The sequence below is a fragment of the Euprymna scolopes genome, chromosome 34 (genome assembly GCF_053919585.1).
Source record: "Euprymna scolopes isolate OS-2025 chromosome 34, ASM5391958v1, whole genome shotgun sequence".
Taxonomy (NCBI): Eukaryota; Metazoa; Mollusca; class Cephalopoda; order Sepiida; family Sepiolidae; genus Euprymna; species Euprymna scolopes.
The window spans coordinates 73,807,349-73,827,237 of record NC_136515.1 but is presented as its reverse complement, the minus strand read 5'-3'; positions in this window follow the sequence as shown (position 1 = coordinate 73,827,237).

Sequence of the window (19,889 nt, the reverse complement as noted above, 5' to 3'; positions counted from 1 at the left end):
CGTCATTTTAAAGTTTTGGGGGGAGTTGGAAAGAAACTTGACATTGACCGAAAAATTAAGACCTGTTCTTTTGTGACCTAATACGTTTAAGCAGTCTGTATAAATACTATGGAAGAGTAAATTTTGAATAAAATAACATTTTAGTGTGGGGAATAACTCTTCTATATAAATTTAACGTAAAATGAGAACCCGCTTTTTGGCCACAAAACGTTCAACCAGACATGTCATCTCTAGCATTTTTCAAGTTTGCCGATAGAGGGGGGTAAAACATGACAAATACAAACAATTTTAGTTTTATTTTATTGGGGGGTGGGAATTACATTTGAAACATAAAATTACGATAAATTTAATTAATTTTTATGAAACCATTATGTACTTTCACCTAATAAATTTATAAATAGAACGAACACTAAAATAGGACAAATTAATTTTTTTAGGGGAGTGATTACATTAGAAATATAAAATGACGAAAAATGTCATTTAATTGTTTTTGGAATACATTTTTGGTAGAACTTTCTTTTTGCGATCGCACGGGCATTCACTGCTATTTTAATTGAAACAAAAGTTGTAATGATTTATTTTTAATTATCTTTTCCTTGGGGGGATATTTCCAGTGCTCAATATCCGGAGAATAGTTTTTTCTCTTTGTAGTCCTTCTGCCGAAATATCTGGTGGAGAGGGTATCACATATTTCTTTTTTTAGACGATTACATTTACATGTTTTCATCCATTCTTTTAATTTTGTTGTGACCGTATCCATGTTGCCCATGGTGAAAATAATTAGTATGCCGGTGTGTTTCAAAAGTGGTTTAAAGAATGCTATATATTTAAAGTGGTTTAAAGAATGCAATATATTAAAAGTCCGTATACAATATAATGTCTCCTTTGACAGAAGTATCCTAATGTGGGCATTAATATTTCTTGGCCTTTATATTTCTTTGGTGATTGGTAGTTGTATACACAGACACTCACACACACGCGCGCGCACACACACACACGGACGCTACTCCTTTATATATATATGGATATAAGTATATATATTCGGCTAGCAACTAAGTTCTGATCGTTTTTTAAATATATTGTATCTTGAAAATTTATTTGTTATATTTTGTTTTTTTGGTGGGGTTTCGGGTAAAAATCAAATGATTTCCACTGAAACCGTATTGAGAATCTTGTTGAACTTTGGGGAAATTTGATTACATGGTAAAAATACATCACTGTTATTAGTTCTTATTTTACTTTTAAAAAGTTTAGATTAAAACAAAGACGACAACTTAGTTGCCAACCTGATATATATATATATATATATATATATATATATAATTTTAAGGAGAGTGGATGCAGTAGATTTGTTCCTGTAAGGTCAGGTTTACTGTTCAAGAAACAGCTGTTATTTGTCACTGTGTCATTAAAATGCGTTTTAATTCTGGATTTGTCTTTTCATGTTGTTTCCCATCCTTTAAAACAGCCTTGTAATCTTTTTTTCCAGACATCACTCTGACTTCTTTAATTTTATAAAACTGCTTCACTTTATTCTTTCTGGAATCTAGTTTTTTGTGCATTTGGCAAAGATAAAATGTCTTTTTTCACAAGTTTTTTGCGTTGTTACTTTTTTGTATTGTTTTTATTTCACGATCTCCAGTTACTTCTTTTATTGTCAATTTCATCCCTTTATTTCTTCTTCTTCTTCATCTTCTTCTTCTTCTTCTTCTTCTTCTTCTCTATCATGAACTTATTCTTTATATCTCACTTTCTGTATTCTTATACTTCTTGTTAGCTCAGCATCTTCCTCTTTTCCTAGTTTTTTGTCTCGTATTTTCATTTTGGTATCATTTTTCCACTCGTTCTACTCCTTTATCTATTGGCGTCTTTTTTCCTCTACCATCACCAATTTACATCATCTTTTTTATTGTCCCTGCTTTCTTATTTCATTGTCTCTTTCTACTTCTTCATCATCTTTTCTAACTTAAACAGCTAGCGTATCCTTTGCCTTTCTTCCTCCCTATTGTTCTACGTAGCGTCCTTTTATCCAGTTTTTCTTCTGCTCTTAGTTGTTTCTAATTGTTTTTTTTAATTACAAACCTAATTTTCTCCGTTGGGCACATTAAAATTCTAGCATTTAATTAAATAAAATATATGATAAAAAATCGTTTCAATATTTGCAAACATTATTTCGATTATCATCTTGTCTTTGTTGTCGTTTAGACTTCTACTTCCATCTATACTCCATCTTCCAATTCATTTTTTTACTTTATCTAATTTCGTCAAATTCATACTTATTTTCCTGATTTCTTTTTTGTTTTCGCCTTCATTATTTTTCCTCCTCCTCCTCGTTCTCCTACTTTTTCTACGTTTTCTGCTTCCTTGTCTGCTTATTTTCATCGTCTCTTTCTGCCCGTTTCCAATCTTCTAATTTTCCATTAATCTTGTATCTGTCGTCCTTTTAGGCTCGTTTTTTTACCATATTCTTTATTATCTAACCCGTTTGTTCTACACTATCTTTATAGCGATAGTGAAGGGTCTTTTTTTTATTCTTTTATTATTACTTAGTAGTATAGTTCATTTACGGGGCCGATATGTTTATTTTAGCGTTTGTATGTACTGCTATATTCTTGTAAAACGAACAACTAAAACTATGTAAAATTTGAAGTAGAGGAAGGATCCATAACTAAGCACTGCTCTAATCCGTAGAAAATAAAGTCTTTCTGATAGGCCATTTTTACAGCAAGAACGAAACACACTTTTATTCATGATTGTTTAGAATTTAAAATGATGAATAGCGTCAATTAAATAATTGGTGACAGTGGTCTTAGTTGTAAACGATACCGACTGATATCCTATGTATCCCATGTTCGAATCCAGTTCGTTCAACAAAACCTCTTTTCACTTAGGAAGTTGACAACCTTTACGCGGTCCATCCGGTAACATCTTCAATGTCTTTCTAGAAAGTATTCTGACTAAAACAAATACAGGGTGACCCAAGAAAAACAAAAGCTAAATGGAGGCCATCTAGAACATATGCTGTAGAACAGAGAAAAAAAGTCCAAAGACCCACGTGTTTTGATGTGATGTTTTGAATATAATAAACTAGTTATGACCAAAGTTCCATTTCATTCGGACAACACACTAAGAAACGGAGCCTAATTAGAGTTCGGGCCCGTTTTTGGGTCACACTTTATTAGGGATACTAATGCGAACAATAGAATTTTCGGATTCATACGATAAGATAGATACATGAATAATATTAATACTTTTGTTTAAATGTGATTGCATGAAAATAATGTATACAATGTTTAATATACATTTATGTAACATTCTCTTTTGCGTTATAATATATGTTACACATAGGCTTTAAATGTGTTATCAAATTTGTAACACAAGTGTAAAATATGTGACGATATCTGTAGCACATAATTTTAAAATGTGTTATTAAAGTTGTGACATATGTGTTTAAATATACTATATTTGTTGTACATAGGTTTAAAATGTGTAATCATATTTGTTACAGATAGGTTGGAAATATAATCTAATATTTGTGACACATATGTATAAAATGTGTTTCATATTTGTGATAAATAAGTTTACAATGTGCTGTCATATTTATAAGAAATAGTTTTAAAATGCGTTATCCTTTTTACGAGAAACAGTTTTAAAATGTGTTATATTTTGACAGATAGTTTTAAAATGTGTTATATTTTGACAGACAGTTTTAAAATGTGTTATATTTTGACAGACAGTTTTAAAATGTGTTATATTTTGACAGATAGTTTTAAAATGTGTTATATTTTGACAGACAGTTTTAAAATGTGTTATATTTTGACAGATAGTTTTAAAATGTGTTATATTTTGACAGACAGTTTTAAAGTGTGTTATATTTTGACAGACAGTTTTAAAATGTGTTATATTTTGACAGATAGTTTTAAAATGTGTTATATTTTGACAGACAGTTTTAAAATGTGTTATATTTTGACAGATAGTTTTAAAATGTGTTATATTTTGACAGACAGTTTTAAAATGTGTTATATTTTGACAGATAGTTTTAAAATGTGTTATATTTTGACAGACAGTTTTAAAGTGTGTTATATTTTGACAGATAGTTTTAAAATGTGTTATCATACTTGTGACTAATAGGTTTAAAAAATTAAAAACTACTTTTTCTCTTTTTAATATATTTAAGTTCTGCCGTTGAATTGAGGAGAAGAGAAAAGAACTATGACAAAAACGTTATTACATTTGCTTTGATCCACTCAAAAACGTAATCTTTTTGTAAACACTAATACGTAAAAAAAAGAACAAAATTTTGATCCAATTCAGCTGTACCGTTGAACTTCTTATGTTGAAATGTCACCAGCTGTGATATTTGTAACATATGTCAAGATAGCCTCGTGGTTCTTGCGGTCGATAAGAATGGAACTGTTTGCCATTTTATCACGGTCACTACCTTTGGGAAAACCATTCTAACAGTAAAAATGGTCCATGTCTCTTAACTATTCAATGATAGTGATGCGAATAAAGTTGATGGCGACAACGATGATAATGATGAGGAGGATGAGTTTAAATAATCGAATTATGATTTTGATGGCGGTTGTGATGATTTTTTAATATACGATTTTCATTATAGGGGTGAAACTTATGATGCTTATGATGATTATCAATCAAATGATGATTTATTGAAATTGCTATTTTACTTTAAGGTAATAGCCAACTATTTGGGACCAACAATATAGAAATGCAATGTATGGAACTGATCAGCGAGATGTTTATTTACATTACATTTAAGCTTCTGGCTGCCCCTACTGTGTAAATATGACATGTTACTGCTTACAAACTCAGTCAGGGTTGTTTGAATCGTGGAGGGTACAAGTGCGTTAAAATACCAAAACTGAAAAAAAAGGTCAAAACTGAAAAAAAGGTCAAAACTGAAAAAAAGGTCAAAACTGAAAAAAAGGTCAAAACTGAAAAAATCGTTTTACATTTTTTACATTCATTTTAGTTTATTTTTTAATTTTTAATTTTTAATCAATTCATGTGCGTATCGCGTTGGTACAGTTTGAATGCCACTGTTTTGCTTTCGGTTTTGGTTCTAGCTGATGGCACCCACATATTTTTTTTTTTACATTTTGAATCACATAATAATCTCCCTCTCTACTATCATATAAAAAAATTCTGTGTGTGTGTGTGTGTGAGAGAGAGTGAACGAGTTCCCTCCTTATAGGTTCCAAAACGACTGAGCTTATCTTTTGCAAATTTCACACACAAGTAATTTATATGTCTGACAGTGTTCTTAGATATGTTTTGTACAGAAATTGTTCCGATAAGTATCGAAAAAATTCGATCTTAAAATTAATATAGGGATTCAATATTTCAGCAATTTTACAAATGGATGGAATTTGGTTTGCAGTGTACGACCTCTTATTTTTAGGGAGCCTTCTTAGACCGAGAGACTAGTGAGAGATACATCGGCTCAGAATTTGGAGCGATACGCATGCAAGGAGAGTAGTGGCTTCGTAGAGGACACTTTCCGGTGTATCAGTGATATGACTGATGCTAATGATTATAAACTATTTTGTGATGATGGAAAAATATTCGAATGCGGCAAGTAAAGCAAAAACAATAAAAATGTCATAAAGAAACGGAAATAAAAGAAACTGATAAACAAACATCACTTGAAAAAAAAATCATTGTTATTGTTGTGGTGGCACCCACTCATTTACATATGTGGATAATATTACACATTAATAGCAATACTCGGTTAGTCTGAGTGTGTGTTAACCAGAAGCCACCGAATGCCGAGCTGAGAGCAGATATGTTCTCCAGTCAAGACTCTCGTACTTGACAACCATTGTGTAAATATATTGTAAATATACTTTTCCTAAGACACTTCTTATTGATGTGCCTTTGTTTTGTTGAGTCTTCATTTGTATTGTCTTATAGGTTATTTGGTTCAACCTGCAAACATAACAGTTGACGACGAGGATGAAATCAAACATAACAGTTATTCTGCTTGAACATATGCATTTATGCTTAAAAATTTACATCGCTCTGTTTCAGATATTAACGGTATGAGACATTATGAACGTAACTCCTGTAATAGATATACATAAGGAGACATGCGTCGTTGAATTAATTGAAAAGTGCATTGAGGATGACGATGGCTAAATAAAAAATATATTCTGGATCATAAAATGGCGCTCGTTTTTGTAGCTCCTCGACTTTTGCGTAAAACATAGGATTCTTTACTTTGAAAACTACCGTGATACTTTCGTTTTGCTGAGCGTTAGAAAACCTCTGCAGTAAAAGTTATATTTTCTCTAATTTTTATTACATGCCCACCCCAAACAAAGCCACTTTGATGCAGGGGGCTACTACCAGGGAAATAAATTACAGAGATACTATGTAGAAAGTTGAACTGCAAGATGTCTGTTCGCATTACACTTGAACTTCCGCATGTCAGTACAGTTGAAGAAGCAATATCAGAAACAAAACTGAGTATGAAATAATGATACGACTTCCACGAACACCGATTTGAAAACTTATTTTTTGCAGCTCGATAATGTGACGACATTTGTTGTCTCGACTGAGTCCTTGTATTTTCTCTTACTTATCCGACCTTTTATTTTGTTTTAACATCAGGGTTCAGTCATTCTTTGTTCAAATTCTGGAAATATTCTGCTTTGTGCATTTGGATTATCATCATGGGATCAATATGGCTGTTGTTAAACTCAACACTAGATTACATAATTACTATTGACGTAGAATTACTAATACGTAGTAATGGCATAACATATAGATGGCAGATGCAAATAAGATAGAAAGGAAAACTGGCAAGGTGTTTATTTTCAACAGTGATCAAAAACACTAAGCGAAATTAAGTTCCAGTTATAGTAATAAACAAACCCCAATGATTAAAAAATCTCGGAATGAAATTTAATATTTTAAGTTTTATTTGTTTGTGAATTTGATTTAATAATGCTGATAGATTTTTTTTAAATCCCTGCTGATTTTTTTTCACAATGAAGTCAACTCTTATCAAGGTCAGAAGGCCACACGAGGACAAGGTACAAAGTGTAACGTGCTCACTGAGACAACGCCGTAATAATGGATAGTGGTAAAAGCTAGGTAGAATTTTTACATTTAAGAAGACGGTTCAACAAGAAATTGTGTATATAGAACGTTAACAAGACCATATTGTAGTCTGTTGGAAAGCAGCCTCAAAGTATAGATTTCTAAAGCGAGCAGTTATAGGAAAGCAGTTTGCTTCATGAAATTTACGTTTAGATTTAGAGACAGAGAGAATAATATAATTGTTGTAGTTAGACGAGTTCCCATTGTAAAAGTTTGTCTTTAAGGTTAAATTCATTATGGGTCAGAATTATAATCAAATACTGTGAATAAACATTTCAGCAGCGTCAGAGAGACAAAGAGCGTTTGTAGGGAAATGGTCTAATCGGATAAGGCAAGAAAGAAGTGCGTCATTTTTATTGACAAATGTGCACGTCGTATCCAGATATACTTAAAACGTTATTAGAATTTTATATTTTGTCTTTGTTGCTATTGTTTATTTCAATCAATTTTATTGGCAAAAGAATAATTCCTCTGCAGAATAATATCATGCATTTGATTTTGATAAAGCTTTTAATAAAGATTCTAGACATAAGGTCTAGTATCATTATACTTTTCGTATAATTTTTGACAGTATAAATAAAAATGGTGAAAAACTACTGTTTTACGGAATTTAGTTATCCTTCTTTGACTGGTCAACTTCTAAGTGTTATACAGTTGAGTTAATCAACATTTGTTTCTCTAAAGCTTTCTTCCTATATATTTAAATCTCACAAAATACATGTTGAAATATTCCTCAGTTTCGAATTCTATTTATGTTTATAAAAACTTTCAATTTAATTGCTCTAATTATCTGCAATTTGCAACGTATTAAATAACGAACCTCCTACTAAGTGTGTGTCTATAACTCCTTTCCTTTCTGACTGTATTGTTTTTACCCTCGTTCCTCTCTTGCACGCATCTCTCTTTACTGTCTTGATTTAATCTTTCTCTGAAGTCATCAGTTTTAAGACTGTATTAAAAACTCATGTTTGCAACGGGTCGAAACGTGTTAAGGTGCCAATCGATCGCACAACTAATAAAGAAAACACGAGGCAAGAAGCTAACAGTAAGAGCAAACATGGATGACAGAAAGAGATGATTGGTTAAAGACGATGTGTATCTGTGTAGCTTATCATTGACGGCGATAAAATCGCGGTGTCACTCAGTTCTTGTTTGAAAATCGAAGTGTAGGGAGGTGGAAGCTGCTAACTATCAGATTGGTGTCATACTCCCTTGGCCGAGGTATTTATAAATGCGGATAGAGATCGCATGTGAACTTGTTATTTCATGTAAACTTCCTCCAATAAAGGAAACATACACAACCCGTTCAAGCCTAATCGCACACCAGATATTAACGAGGAATCATCTACTTTTGTAGCAAACACATTTATGAGAATTGAAGTAGTTAAGCCTCAGATTTTAATAGGAAAATACAATAATTATTATATAATAGATTCCTATGATAGCGAGCGATTGAGGCAAGCGAATTAAATAAGCTATTTACACATCTTACTATGAGAGATTTAAAATATTCAGATTTGACAACAAATAAATACAAATTAAGTACTTGAATGCGAAAAACATTTGCAAAAATAACAATCAAATAGCACTGACAATAAGGAACACCGACTTTCTTAGACGTCAAATAATGACGCAATTGTCTACCATTAAAAGATGACAAAAATTTAGAGAAATTAGAAACAAGGTTATATCGGTAAAAAATAATCGAGATTAGGGTGAAGGGGATCACGGTGTAAAACACAGCGTACTGAAAAGTAGGACAGGCGTATGAATGTTACATAGGGATTACCAGATAAATTACATGGCGGGTTGGAGGTCGACCTGACGTGCATGTGTTGAACAGGAAATAAAACTGCACATAAACTGTGACAAAAAGAATGCCTGTTTATATATACTTTTTCCATCAGGGTATGTATTGTGGATCGGAATTAGCAGTCTGTTTAACGAACTGCTTCGTGTAATGCTTATTCTATGTGTTAAATAGAACTGGTTATTGTATCTGTTTATTCTACAGGGTGGAACAATAAAAGTGTCGCCTAAGAGAAAACAACACTACAGCTTTATTTTAAAACTTTTATTGAAATAATCGATTCAGGTAACTTGATTATGTAGTAGAACTGACATCTACTCAATATAGCCGCGTTCAGCTTACATTACAGCCATGGAACGGGTCCGGAACTGTGAGCATGCCTTTTCCACAAGCACTGGCGGGAACTCGGCGGATGGCGGCGGTCAATGTAGCCGCCTTCAGGCTCAATCGATGGCTCGATAGGGTAATGAACTGAGATAACGCTTTTTCCACAAGAGACAGTAAGACTTCGGCGAATACTACACGGATGGCTGTAATCAGGTTAGCTCTGATGTTGTCTGAGGTCATATGACCAAACGAAGGAGGTAGACCAGCGGGTTTAGGTCTGGATAGAAGGTGGCCAGTGAGACATATATCAGCTATCCATGTAAGATATGTCAAGGGGAGGGGCCAGTGAAAGAAGAATACAAAATCGTAGCACTCCTTATGCAGCAGGCTCCGAGTCCTGCAGCAAGAACCAAGGTCTGCCAGCGCCCATCGGATGGCACCAGGGGATCACCACACTTTTTAACATATCCAGGTATTTTTAGTGTTAACTCGCAAGCCAATTTCAAAGATGTGAGTTGAAAAGATGTGACCCTCATATGAAACCACACTAAAGCTATAAACCTGACCGGAACATTTGTTTTTATCGCCCTGGCAAGTCTCTGACATTCGTGGCAATCTAGCAATGCATTTTGATGGCGCTGACAATGGTGCTGTTGTCATAAATTGGATCCGCATAGAGAATTAATCTACAATCTCGTCTGTTGAATATTACTGTGCCACTTTCAAACATTATATAAGGCTGCTATCGCTATTAGGATTTGTACAAAACTGTCCAGTTGTAGATGGTCTAAAACGAAAAAATGAACCGGTTTTCCTCAAGCAGAAATGGAATCATTTCGTCTTTTCTCGGCGGACAATTTTATCGTTCCAGCCTTTAAATGTCACAACCCGCACACCTCGCTTATGCATTGATAACATGTTATTATTTGCTCTGCCAATGAAGACAAAGTCTAATTTATTGATTATGATATTGATTAGTTATATCAACTAAGTTATTACATCATCAATGTGATTTTCTCAAATGTAAAGATGTCGCACAACGGTAGTCGACCACCTTTTTCCCTCAGACAGTGCTCAATTTAAAAACTAACTTCTTGAATATTTTTCATACCTAGAGAGATGTGTATTTATGCTTTCGCATTCATAACTGCAAGAAATGACGACGACTGCTCGTCGAAGCATTCACACGCAGCTATATATATATATATATATATATATATGTGTGTGTGTGTGTGTATGTGTGTGTATGTATATATATATAAATATATTATAAATATATATACGTATTATAGATATGAATATATATAATATATATTATAGTAGGAATATATATATATATATATATATATATATATGTAATGTATATCGATAGTATATACACTCGTGAGCAAAAAAAAAAATAGGCCAAAACTTTTTTATACATTTTATACAACTAAAAACTATATTGAAGAAAGAACAATGAACAAGGAAATTAAAAGAGACAAATAACACAGAACATGGCATTTATTTTAACAAATATTTAGTATGAAATCGCATCCCTTTTGATTACTGTAAAAGATCAATCCTTCGAAAAACTTCTTCCCTCCAATGTACGAAATATTATGGACCAAATAATCTCGATTGGTTTTAAATCGGAACTCTGGCCTGCCAAAAATATCACATAAAATGAATTATCAGAAAACCATTTTTTGTGACTTTAGCAATGTGTGCAGGGGCATTATCATATTAAAAAATAAATTTCTGAGATATTCCCAGCTTCTGGATTCTTGGTAACAGTCCTGTTTCTAATAATCGAATGTATTCCTATTCATTGATTGACTTCTTACATCTTATCTGTTCCCCAACTCCTGCTGCAGTAACAGTTTCCCATATCATTATCCCTCCATTCCTGTGTTTAACTGTCATTTTTATGCAACTTGGTAAAAATCTTTCTCCAGTTCTTCGATTGCACCGTCCAGGACAATCAGAAGCCTCGTGAGCATCAATAACAAGCCAAAATCTTGATTCATTTGACAAGAAAACATTTCTGAACCAGTCTGTATAACATGAAAAAAATCTCTTTCTCTATCATTGATGTTCTTCCTAGATAAAAAGGGCTTCTTTGCACACCTTTTAGAAGAAAATCCCATTTTTTTCATTCGTCTAGATATTCTATCTCTAGAAAGATAATTTCAACCCCCTGTTTGAATTCTTCGCTATGATCAACATGTTTTCTTTCAATCCTTCAAAACATTTTATTTAAGTCTGTGGTTGTCCTTCAAAGTGAATGCTCTAGGGCGACCAGATCCGGATTTCCCTTTTACCAAGCATTCGACGTCGAACCTTTAACCAATTCGCTTCACTACAGAAAGAAATGTTTTCACTTTTTCTTTTCTTAAAATATAAAAAAATCTGCTTGTAAATAATTTTGAACTGCCTTAGTCCTGCAATTCGGTTTTTATATCCTCGCCAAGATGCGATCTTACCATTTTTAGGATTAATTCTTTCACTTATTATTATATGCTATAATAATAATGATCTGCAAATAGAAATTTTCAGTAAAAATTAACAAAAATTCACGGACAAATATTGAAAAATCGATTTCTTCCTTCTTTAACTCTTAGCCCATTTTTTTTTTTGCTTATGAGTGTATATGCTAGCGGGGATGCCTGCGTTGCCCAGGTATTTGGAGGTGTGTGTTGAGTGAAAAGAAAAAGTGTTAGTGGGCAGAGACTCCGTGACGCGAAGGTGGGAAATAAATCAGAAGGCAACCTGACATTTTACCACTACGCTATAACGCGACAGGAAGTGAAAAGCGTTCAAATTTAGCGATGTCAATAAAAAAAGTTGACTTGCAGTTAATGAATGAGTTCACACTGTCACAGAAATGAACGTCTGGCTGAAGTTAAAAATCATGCACTTAACTCTGGTTTTAGGCCAGTTACTGTCGTATATGTTTCCAAACGATGTTGCGGAAACGCAGCTCCCCAGAAAAGGGGGGAACTCTCAAATGAATAGCAATTGTCTGATATGAAGTGTTTCCATTACATTGATCCCATCTGGGTGTCTTAAAGACTTCCCTGACAGACTGACTTTTTTCGATTAGTTTCGATTTATTATACGAAAAAGACAAACAAACACGCGAACGAACGGGAAGGTGGCAATTTTTAAAAACTAAATCCAAAAAATATAGAGACGACGTCCGTTCGCAAAACGTAGATATTATAATCTTGGAAGTATAAGGAAAGGTATTTAAAATAGTAACTTCGTCAAGAACCCACGCGAAAAAGACCTTTCTCGGACCTATACAAACGCGCGCGGCCGTTTTGCCATATACATACATATATATATATATTTTAGATATATATATATACATTATAAATATACATAGATACATAATATAGATATGTATTTTCTTTACGTGAAGGTCATCACTTCTCAAGGTCCAGAAGCCACTATATATATATATATATATATATATATATATATATATATATATATATATATATATATATATATATATATATATATATATATACATCAGCGTCCAAAACTTAGGGACAATTTTAAAACCTAGTACTTGTTAGAAATAACAACTGTGAAAAACTGAATTTTTACAACTGGTAATTGTTATCATCCATAATAACATACTAAAATTCGAATCATTTGCAAATTATAGAAAAAGAATTATTACAAAATCAAAGCCTGGGCATATGATCGGCTTCATACTCACACGTAAAAGTCACATGAAAGACATGTACAATGTGCGCATCTTGCGTTGCGTTGACTGTGAGACTGATCATAAATTGGTATGTGGAATAGTTAAGCTCTGCATTCGTAGAAAAATTTGAATGGCAGGGATTAGGGTTCCAAAACGTGTTTATGTCGCCAAACTAAGAGATGATGTAATCTGCATGGATTTGGTGAAAAAAAACCCCCAAAAAACTAAACACAGTTAAGTTTGATGATACCTGGAAAACCTTTAAAGGTCAGCTATATAGTTTTAAAGTGGAGATATTTGGTTTGAAGAAGTCTGTAAATCAAGACTGGTTTGATGACAATGATAAAGAGATGAAGGCTCTTGGAGGAAAAATTGTTCTCCATGAAACACTTTTGAATGACAATCTCAAAAACAGAACAGCCATCGAAAGAAAATACAAAGAACATAAGGCGATTCTACAGCGAGAGAGAGAGAGAGAGAGAGAGAGTGAGAAAGAGAGAGATCAGGAGAATGAAGAATGTGTGGGGGTCCAATATATCTCCAGAGATTACATCTGCTTACGACCGAAAAACATCAAAGACCTATATAGTCTTCTTGAGCAGGGTTTTGTTCCCAAAGCCTCCTCCTTTTGTACCTTTGCTGTCCAATGATAGGTAAACTCTCATCAAAGATCCACATAAAATCAGAGAGCGATGGATGGAGCACTCTTGCTGGTTTGTATTCTAACCTATCAACTGTTGATGAAAATATCATTGGTGGCCTTCCTCAGCTTAACATTCTTAATCATATTTACCTTTACTCGATGAGGTTGTCTCTGCTATGAAGAAGATAACGGCTGGGAAAGCACTAGTCTGCATTCCCATTGACCTGCTTCAACATGGTGGGATGCATTACACGCATTGATCATAAAGTCTTAGCTGGGTTCACCAGTACCAAAGGATAAAATACATGGCCTATTAGTCTTTCTCTCCAAGGGGAAAGGAACAGCAGCTGACCGCGATCACCATCGCGGGATAACGATTCTTGAATCGACAGGGAAGATGCTGGCGAAAGTCTTGTGAAGTAGGCTCATCGCAAACATCTGCCCGTTTATTATTCCTGACGCGCAATGCTTTTTCACTGAGGGTAGGGATACTGTGGATGTGATATTAACTGCACGGCAGCTACAGAAAAAGTGTATTGACCAACATATGCCACTTAATCAAGTATTTGTGGACCTCACTCAGGCTTTCAATACCGTAAACAGAGAGGCCTTTTGGGTAATTCCTGGGAAGATTCGATGTCCTCCTATTTTGTCAGGATGTTTCAAGAACTCTACATATGAAGGCTCGTGTTGCATTCCACGGGCAATTATCCCGAGAGTTTGCCGTTGACAACAGTGTGAAATAAGGGGATATTCCGGCTCCAATTCTATTCTCAGTTTACAGTGCTTGTTGCATACACATTTAAGGATTTCGATAAAGGTGTCTTTCTCCGCTTTAGGAATACTGCCAAAATATTTAATCTTATAAGATTTAGTGCCAAATCAAAACCCTTTGGAGGTCTAGTTAGGGAATTACTCTATGCTGATGATGATGATTTTGTGTCTCATTCGGGGTGCGATATGCAAAATATAATGAAATTTTTTCAACATCATGTGACCCTTTTGGCTCAACATTAAGAAGACGAAAGTGATGTTCACACCTGCACCTGATGCTCCGTACATTGAACCAAATATCTATGTTGGGGAAAGTAGGCTGGATGTTGTTGATACATTTGTGTACCTAGGTAGCACAGTTTCCAGATGGCTCTCTGGATGCAAAGATACGTCTTAGCATCCAGAAAGCTAGCACGGCATTTGGGATACTAGAAAAACGGCTGTAGTGCTATCCTGCTATCTCTGTACAAACCAAGATCAGTGTTTAATCGACATGTATACTTTTTGTTTTATTTCCTCATCTGAATGTTTGACAACCCAACGTTGGAACTTTAAGCAACTCGAGAAATTCCACCAGAAATGCCTCAGGCGAATTCCTAATGTGAAATGGACAATCAATGTCAACTGATACGGATATTCTCGGGAAGCAATGATGATGAAGAACCGGTAGCGTTGGGTAGGTCATGTTGTTTGGATGGAGGATGTGAGGCTGCCTAAGCAGCTGTTTTACAGCGAGCTTCAAACTGGGAAACGTTCTCAATATTGACCAAAAAGCGGTTCAAGGATTGCATAAAAGACGAGCTTAAAGCTTTAAAAATTCCTGTTCAGAACTGGGAGAACCTGGAAAAACGCTGGTTCGAATGGAGGAGGTTAGTTATAGGGGTATCTGAAATTTTGGCGAGGAAAATAATCGATCATGCTGAACTGAAAAAAAAAGTTCGGTTTTGCCCAATGAATTAAACTGTTGGTTAAAATCCCGTGCTCCTCTCAAATGCGGCTTATATTAACCACAACCCCCCCCACACACACACACGCACACGCACAAAAGAACACAGACCATGACCAGAATGAGCAAAAAACGGAGCCAGAAGTGTGAAACAATTTCAACACAAACCTTTGTCTGCCACATGTGTGGCAGACTGTGCAAATCAAATGCTGACCTGAAAAGTCGTCTTCGCACACACAGATGCGGTTTGGGTATCGTTGACGATTAACCTGAAAACTATGATAGGGTTGGTGGGGAGCACTGGGATGGCTAACGTCTGCAAAAACGAAGCAATTACTATAGATATTATTATAGCATGCTAAAACGGCGTTGTCACATAAGCTCATGTTTCCTCTGAAGTATGTAAGTATGACAGAATTCCATTCTCTTTTTTTATTCTCTGCAAAGTGTTATCTTAATTGCAGTTTCTAATGGAAATCTGCGAATAATTAACAACTGACGTTTTCGCTTGATTTAAAAGTAAGTAACAATTTCTCTGCTGGTTTTCAAGTGAGATGACAGATCATAAACTATGGAATTTATTAAGCTTGGTTTCTTCTTACAGCTTTAGAAGATTGCAAGAATTGCAGTAACGCATGCATTTCCAATACTTGTAAATTAAAGAGGGCTAGTGACGAATTAATAAAACGTGTATATTTTAATGAAAGTGGAGTGTATATATATATATATATATATATATATATATATATATATATATACATACAGATATATATATATGTATACATATAAATAAATATATATATATGCATATATATATGCACACACATAAATCATATATGTGTGTGTATATGTATATATATATAAACACACAAACCCACGTATATATTTATCACCGGTTTGAATGCAAAATGCGATGAATGCCAAAATTACGAAACTATCATTTTTGTAAGTAAAAAAATAGCACATCCACTTATGTCATGTAAGATGTGGTTCCGGTATTTTTTTTAGTCAAAGTATAGATTTAATATATCTGTATTTATACTTCCGATGTAAAATATTTCAATTAAAACAAATTAAATATATCGTTTTTATTTGCTTTCGAATTTTCTCTCATAAATAAATAATTCAATAACTAAATATATATATATATATATATATATATATATATATATATTATACATTTCTTTATTTATACAAATAGTTGACTACATATGCCATTATTCCATCATTATTGACAGTAGAGACAGGTGACTAAGTGACGCATAATTTGGGAATGCATCACAGCTGTAAAATGTATGCAGATGTGTAGCCAAAGATGTTTATATTTACATAGAACATTATAAAAAGAATTCATTTCTATTTGCTATGGAGCACAATTTTATAAATATTGCAGATAATTCGATAAACATCTTGGAAACTACAGCAACAAAATAAATAGACTTATTCTTCGTACATCCGCAAAAATATTTCCCGTGATTTTTTTTTTTTTTGCAAAAGTTGTGCAATCCCCAAACACAAATCTGATACTGCCCAGTTAAATGCCAGTATCAAGTAGAAATTTTAAGATTACTTGGAACAATGCTGAGATAAGAGGAGAGCACATACAGCGCCTGATATTTCTTAATAGTCGCTGGCCATGCTAATCGTTGCTTAACTTCGTTAATGTAACAATAACCGGCGTGTCAATGGGATAATGCCGCATGTATACCTAATGCTTGGCCAGCGACTATTAAGAACTAGCAGGCGCTCTATCTGCTTCGTCTTCTCACAGCATTGTTCTAAGTGATCTTAAAATTTCTACTCGATACTGCCATTTACTGTGCAGTATCAGTTGTGTGTTTGGGATTGCGCAACTCTTCATAGATTTTTTTAGTCTGTGGATTTGGTAAGGAAGACAAGAAAAAATGGTCGTAGTTTATCGTCGTATCCGGCACAATTTAGAATCTATTTTGTGTGTGTGTGTGTTTTCGACTTCTAATTTTACGTTTCTGAAAATAGATTTATTTAAGATTAAATTCCAAAACGTTCAGCGATAACATGTTTTAGTTTTATCTTTGTTGCTGGTTTAGTGAAAATGTTTGCTATATTATTTTCATATTTTACATAATTAAAAGTAATAGATATTTTACTGACGTCATTTATGTTATCAATATGCTCCGACCTTTGATGAACCATAGATTTTTTTGTTAATAAAATACTACTCTGATTACCACATGAATTACTATTGTTTTTTTTTTTTACTTGGATCTGGTTTAAAATAGAGGGATATTTTTTTACTTGGATCTGGTTTAAAATAGAGGGATATTTAGAAAAATTGCCTTATGTGCAACAAACTCTGCCTCACATGTAGAAAGTGCCACGATTGTTTGATGTTTAGTTATCCGGGAGATCATTGGTCTAGTCTTTGACCGTCTAAATCAGTATCTAGTTAGACTTCGCGATCCCCGGAATTACCCCATTCTGAATCTGAAAATCCTTCTAAATTTAGGGGATATGTCGACTTATAAATGCTAAATATTGTCCTTTATTTCTTTTAAGTAACGAAGGATATGTTTTTCACGAGTTAAATCCTTAATTTTCAGTTTTGATAGATTTTGCGACAAAGCTTTGTTACAATGTAACATATATCAGGCCTTGTGACGTTGATCAAATAGATTAAACTTCCAATAATTTCTCCGTATAATCGATCGTTTATTAATTTAGATAAATAATCGGTCTCAGTATTTTTATTTATATAAATCACAACAGGAGTTATACAAGCTTTTGAATATTGTATTTCAAAAATTAGCGAGATTTTGTCACTGTATTATGATTGGTTCATTGTTATAGTTTCTTTTTCACAAGTAAACTTTGCAGGAAATAACCAGTATAACTGTCACAAATCGATATTTTGAATTTTTATTTAATCGAGTAATATATCGTCAAACCAGAAAACTCAAATCAACAATTTATTCCCTACATTATTGGTATACATGCACGCGGACACTGTTATAATGTTTGTTTTATTAAATAATTTTGAAGAGTTGGATTCGAATTGCGAGCACTTTGTTTTAGACCGTACGTTGACTTATTCGGTTTCAATGCGAAATTTTCATGTATCATTTAAATTCCCTCCCGCTGGGGTTAAACATAAATCTCACAGTAAATTGAAGCATTTAAAGAAGCACTTTTTTATTATTTGCATCCATTTGATGTATTTTTAAATTGTATTCAGCGGCAAGTTTCAATAAAATCTTTTGTTGGGGACTAAGTGGCCAAATATTTTACCCCAGAAATTTGGGAAACACCTTTCGCACCAAATCTTGCTTTAAAAGTTTTACTGTCTGAAGCCACATATTTTGGTACACACCCAGCGAGAAGAAATTATCCTCTGGTTTCCGTACCAGTATCGCCTCAATATATCTTTCTGGTGCGCTTTTCAATTAGTAACGTTTATCAGTTGCATAGTCTTGTAGCTTTTCAATTTTTAAGGTCTGCCCTTTTTCGATCCCTTATCGGGTATCGACGTGTCGGGTTAATATTTACGTCAGTAGATTTACTGCAATTTCTGTCATTATTTATAGTTTGGTTGTGATCGACAAAAAACACTAAATAATATTTCCTCGCGTATTTCGCCTACTGCTTCTTCATTTTTTAAATTAAATGTGCCATTGAATTGTACACATCTAACTTTTTATGGCATGTTTGTCTGAAAAATAGATTAATTAAGCCGGGCTGCTTTTATCATAACCTATGAAAATACCCTTTTCGCTTTTAATATTTACTTTGCGGGTGTTTTCTATGAATGCATAGCAATTTGAACCAAATATATGCATTCAGTTCAATTTAGTTTTACACCGCAAAACGCTTCTGTGGGGAAAATCAAAACGGACATACACATGACCTACCCGTGAAGCGCCCACGTGTCTACTTGTCATGCGCTTTGGACAGGAAAAAGAAAAGCCAAGATGGTGTTTGTGATATTTAACAGAAACAGTTTCATGTAATCTCGCGAGATTCACGTGGATGAATGTAATATAAAGCAGGTCGCTTGGAGGTGTGTTGGGAGAGCTTTCACTGTTCAGACGCTAAACAGGTGACGTTACAAGGCAGACGGTTACGTAGTGCATTGGGACGAGTGAAGGAGGTTCCAGTTTACTAAGTAATCGTCTATCTCGTAACTTCACCTGTTTAGACTCTGAACAGCTAAAGCTCTCCCAACACACCTCCAAGCTACCTGCTTTATATTACATTCATCCACGTGAATCTCGCGAGATTACATGAGGCCGTTTCTGTTAAATATCACAGACTCCATCTTGCTTTTTTTCCAGTCCAACGAGCATGAAAAGCACACACCTGGGTGCTTCACAAGTGAGTCTTGTGTATGCCCGCTTCTATTTTCTCCACAGCTTCATACGGGGGTTTGCTTAATCCTTTAGTCAACACTTTACTTCTGATATATGACGTCGCCATTTAAGCATACATTCATAAACTATACGTTAATTTCTTTTCGATAAGTGGACATCTTGCCAGTTAGCAAAAGGGTCCGCCATGCTCGTTCAGCGGTGCCATTTTGAACTCGGGG